Source organism: Electrona antarctica (genome assembly GCF_951216825.1).
Source record: "Electrona antarctica genome assembly, chromosome: 12".
In the NCBI taxonomy this organism is placed as follows: Eukaryota; Metazoa; Chordata; class Actinopteri; order Myctophiformes; family Myctophidae; genus Electrona; species Electrona antarctica.
In genome coordinates this window covers 25,284,838-25,290,837 of record NC_136793.1, presented here as the reverse complement: position 1 = coordinate 25,290,837, position 6,000 = coordinate 25,284,838, and positions in this window count along the sequence as shown.

Here is a 6,000-nt window from a genome sequence, read left to right as displayed (position 1 = left end):
TTCTGCATCATGATTAGTTAGACCTCGGAGACCACAGGCATTTTCCTTTCAAAAGATCTATTACAACAACTTCATTAGGCCTACCTGCTTCTTATTGGGCCACCATCAATCACGACCTCAGCCACATTATTATTATTATTATCAGTCTCCTGACCAGGGGTCATCAACATGTCCGTAGACACACAAATGTGTCTGTGGCCTATTATATGTATTATTTACAGTGGGGTGCAGCAAAAACAGTTCTGTTCAGAAGGATCTATTAAGAAGAGCAGTAGGCTACTGAGCAAATAAACTTGCTGAAAAACGATTTCACCGTTGAGAGATAGGCCCTCATTTATCAATTGAGTGCAAATTCTGCCCCAAATTCGAGTGTAGGATTCGTAGTACACCCACGTCGGGTCGGCATTTACAAAGTGATCGTAGACAGCTGTTCCTTCCTAATTTCATTCCTAGCAGTGATAAATGTGACGGCTGAAATCAATCTGGCACGCCCTATAAAATCTAGCCGCGCCCTCGGTTTTGCGACATGAACAACTGCAATACGACCTGGAAACCATGGTTACAGGGGAAAAAAAGTTTCTGCTGCCCCCTCCCATACACACACACACACACACACACAGACGCACGCACGCACACGCAACTTGTTGTATCTTAAATAAATAAACCTGCATGAATTAAATAAAGCTGTAGGACTACCCTGTCTGTTTCTCCTCTCGCTTCGCTTCCCTTGCTGCACGCCTCACCCCCCGCACGCACGCACGCACGCACATATCGCAATTTGCAAGCAACTGTCACTGTGTTGTTAGTTGTATATTAAATTATTAAAGTCTTTATTCATTTAATATACAACAAGATATATTAGTGAACGAAAACCTGAACCTGTGAACCATGAATTATATAACAAATAGGCGCGCACGCGCTGCTGTTTTGCAAGGTGCATCTCCTGTCCTGTCTGTCTCTCTCTATCACTGTGGTCCGTCCGTGACACCGTGACCAATTGACCATGCACGTCCGACAGTCTATTTAAATTGCCTCGCTGTCAACTGTCAATTATATGAATATTGCAGCCAAAACCATATAGCCTCATGTGGCACTGGACAGTGGTGTTGGTGTGGTGGGCTGCAGGCTGGCTTAGGCTATACTATCTCCGATGCGTTCCCACTTGCGCTGGCACGGCACATTTGGCATTCGAGCGACGCGTCGGGTTTATTAAACGAGGAGGAGATTGCACATACTGTAACTCCAGAAAGACATCGGCCTGCTGTAGATTCGGCTACAGTAGGCTACCCAAGTTGGGACTCTCCGCAGCTTCAGCGCTGCACTATACTCTCCATGGAAATATTTCAGCACAGACAGCCCAAATCCTCGCATGTATGCGCTCATCATGCAAAACACTGTTTAAATGGCTTACGCATCTAACTTGCAACATTGTTTTTAAATGCGCGATTTTAATTGCTTGCTTGTAAAGTTGGAAATCTCCTACTAATTTCATATGACACAAAGACACATCTTTGATGTATTCCTTTACTTTTTTTTTCTTTTTTACATTTAGCCCATATACATAGTTTTATATAAACATTTTAGGAGTGAATACATATGTTTCGATGCCTGTGACAGCCTCTCAGCTGGTCAAACAATGCTGCTCCGCTGTTCATTTATCAACCGTGCGTACGCCAAAATATGGGTGTACGCCGAAATTACCGCAATTTTCGGCATTTACGATTTGCGCCAACGTTTGATTTTGAACTTGAGCCAGGACAAAACTCACGTCTGGTCGGGAGCTGTCGTACGCTTTGTCCTCACCTGTTTTTCTGTCGTAGAACAGCGGAGCAGCATTGTCTGAACTGCTGACACGCTGTCACAGGCATCTAAACATATGTTTTCACTCCTAAAATGTTAATATAAAACTGTATGTATATACATGTAAAAAGAAAAAGAAAAAGAGAGATTTCCAACTTTACAAGTAATTAAAATCGCGCAATTAAAAACAATATAACATGTTTACAATGTATTCGTTTGTGCTTAATCAAACAGTGCTTTACTGGCCTTGTTATGCGAGCGCACTTGTGAGATGATTTGGGAGCGCATCGCATGCGGCATGAGCGTGACATCAGATGCCTATAGAATCACTGTGATATTATTAAAAAAAAAGGCACATGGACTGCACGCCTTTATTTCCAAGTGACAATGACAATCATACAGCTTGCCTATTTGCAATTGTAGCAGGCTATAGGCGTAAGGGGCTTAATCATTCACCATTTAAATAAGCGCTTTGACAGTTCAGATAAAAGCGAGATCATTTTCGGGGGTCGGGAGGCGTGCGTCGCCAGCCCAGGCCAGCACATACCGGCACACATGCAAACCTTCATCCATATGTTTATGATTCGTTCATCAATGATCAAATCACTCCATAAACGTTGATTATGACTGCCTTGACGACATGGTAGCCTATCTCTCATGCAGGCATCACTGACTCACCCACAGGACTTATCACAGCAGTGCGCAGTCTCACTGATCGCCTTCGCCGTGCACTGCGCACGAATGGGTAAAATTATTATAGGCCTACAAACGTATTCCATTCATGGCGATGCGATGTGTCATGTAGCCTTGAGGTGCGTGCGTGCGTGCGTGGACATGACAGAAAGGCAAGCGAGGTGAGAGGGAAACAGGTGAGAGGGAATTATTTAATTCATGCAGGTGTTCGTTCTTTATTTATTTAAGATACAACACACCAGTTAGTTGAGCTTGCAAGTTGTGTGTGTGTGTGTGTGTGTGTGTGTGTGTGTGTGTGTGTGTGTGTGTGTGTGTGTGTGTGTGTGTGTGTGTGTGTGTGTGTGTGTGTGTGTGTGTGTGTGTGTGTGTGTGTGTATGAGAGAGGGGGGTGAGGCCATAGATATATATATATCTATGGGTGAGGCGGGCAGTACGTTTTTCCTGTATCCATGGTTTCCAGGTCGTATTGCAGTTGTTCATGTCGCAAAAACGAGGGCGAGGCTTGATTTCATAGGGCGTGCCAGATAGATTTCAGCCGTCACATTTATAAACGTCCGAACGAAATTAAGGAAGAAACAGCTGTCTGCGATCACTTTGTAAATGCCGACCCGACGTGGGTGTACTACGAATCCTACACTCGAATTTGGGGCAGATTTTACACTCGATTGATAAATGAGGGCCTGAGAGTAGACTTGATGTAGAGATCAATCGTTCAGAAACATACTCCTCAAAGCGCTTCTGGCCCTTATCTGCCAACTGAAGAATGTCATTTTTGCCCCATCTGACACAAGCTCAAACTACAAGCTTGTAGATCTGCTATTGTTGGCTAAAGTTCTCCTTGGAAAAGGGATGTTATGGTTCAAGTGGTTTAATGTAAAAAAAAAAGTTCCTATCCCACAAAGATTTGGTGGGCCCCTGTAGTAACTCTGAGGACCCCCTAGGGGTCATGGGCCCCCTGTGGAAGACCCCTGGTATTAGCTACTATTTTTTGATATCAGAGCCCAGCTACAAATACTTTTATGCTTCATTTATGATCTAATTTGACATTATTCTGGAGCAGGAGCAGAGCGAGGAATGTAATGAGAACTGGGATAGGCACAGGGGTCAGTCTGGGAGGTCCCAGGTGAGGAAACACCCCTACCAAAAGTCAGAAAAGATTCTTCTGACCACTTTAAAAGTTTAAGAAATCAACTCAGAATGTTTTAAAACAAACAAACAATTCTAATATTATGAAAATCGGACATTAACTGGCTGGCATACTGTTCTGGGAGGTCCCAAATAGATGACCCCCCCCCAGAAACGGGGTGGGGTCAATTTTAGCACAAAAATCCTACGGGAGCTGTTTTTATGACGCCTCGTACCACACTAATACCTATTGGGAGAAATACAGTACAGCAATGTGCAAACACAGCAGCAAGATTTGTGAACTGTTATGACAAAAGAAGGTTAGCCAATGGAATACAACCACCCTAAGGACTAGTGGACTACTATCTGTACCAAGTAGGCCGCTGGACCTTTGCACATGTAAACAGATCGAGCTGCTACCTTTAAACAGATCTTAAATCTGAGTTTTCTGTATAGGCCTACTATTTAAATAGTCCATGAGAAAAATGCTGCCATTGCCCATTTGTCCCAAAGTGACTGCAAAAAAAGTGGTGCTATTTGTTTTTAAAAAAAAGCTTTATACCCTCTTATAACATACCGATGCTGTGACATAGCTCTGTTTACAAAATGCTGTACCCCCTCCAACTGTATAAAGGCCTACTTTCCCCATTTTCAACTGTATTTATATTGTATTGTGACACTTGCTTTGGCAATGTAAATGTTTGTTTTCTCATGCCAATAAAGCTGAATTGAATTGAATTGAATTGAATTGAACTGTAATTCTGCAAACTGTTAATAAATTCATCAATCAATTTGAGTAAGAAAAAGATGGGAGAAGGAAAAACCACAAAAACAATGAGGTGGCATAGGCTTGGCCACCTAATAACAGCTAATACAAAATAAGATTTCATATTCAACCTTGTAGAGCGTCCTTCCTCTTCCCATTAATGCACACGAAAATAAAAGCCTGGGTACCTAGGCTATCTTCCCATTGATAAAGCCTGAAGCTCATTACTGTAATATGTGGAAGGCTAGGGCCCCCTGGTGGCTTCAGTGCACAATCTGCACATCCATTCCTTAGCCACACAGACTCATTCACAACATTCTGGTGAATGGAATAGATGTGGACCTTGGTGGTACATGTATCCTTATTATTAATACATTTCCCTCTCGTGTGTGTGTGTGTGTGTGTGTGTGTGTGTGTGTGTGTGTGTGTGTGTGTGTGTGTGTGTGTGTGTGTGTGTGTGTGTGTGTGTGTGTGTGTGTGTGTGTGTGTGTGTGTGTGTGTGTGTGTGTGTGTGTGTGTGTGTGTGTGTGTGTGTGTGTGTGCTCACTACCTTTAACCATGAAGCTAGAGGCCATCAGACCAATAGCACTGTCTAAAGTCCAGCACTTCTTCTCCAATGTTCACCTCCAGCAGAAGTGAAGCGAAATGAACAATAAAACAGTGAGCTTAGTACACAAGTGGTTTGCCCTGAACACACACAGCACCTGTGATATTATTCACCATCCTCAGTGGGGGGCGGGCTGGGTGTACCGAATGTGTCATGGATTTATATCAGCATGCGCATATCACATCTACTCAACATGCTGAATAATGATGATAGAGATGTTAGGGGGCTAGGTCCCTTTAGCCAGGGAGCCACAGCCCCACTTCCTTCAGTTCCTTGGGTTCAAAAGGTTACCTAGTGGGAAACTGGACACTCGCTCCCCAGGCTTCGGAGTCTCATCGGATTGGCCGGATTTGAACGACCTCTGCGTCCAAGCCGGTGTGTCCCTGGAGTGGGCGCGGCCTGTCTCTGATACTGTGGAGGTCTCTGAGGACATAATAACTGACCCTCTCACCTCTGTTAGAGCAACAGTGACCTACAGCGGACACACCCACCTGTTGACACCTAAGGGTGCCCGGTGGACCCTGTTGGATATGTTCCAACACCGGCAACAACAACACTGGACTGGACTCAAACTCCAGGGGAAACTGGCTTGCCTTCCCCATGCTGACCATTCTGTTTCCCATTCATTTATAAGGAACTTGAAATGGCCTGCACCTTTGATTCTAGCTTGGAGGAAGCCTTTATGACCAAAGTCATTAAGTACCAGCCGCTCCTCCAGACCATCATTGAACTATGCTATAGGTGCAATCTACTGTGTTTATCTTCGGCAGCCTAGGACACGTATACAGTTTGGTTGTAAGAGGCTTCCAACAACTTGGGATGCCAAAGAAAACAGCCAGACGGCTCGCAAAATTCTGTGCAATCTCTTCCACTATCGGTAGCCGCCAAATATGGCGAAGACGCTATTACTTGTACCCCTGAAGGGTGTGTGGGTATTTGTCCGGGATTTGCTGATTGCACTCTGTACAGCACCTTGTTAATATTTGTGTCCTTGTGTAGCCAGGCAAAG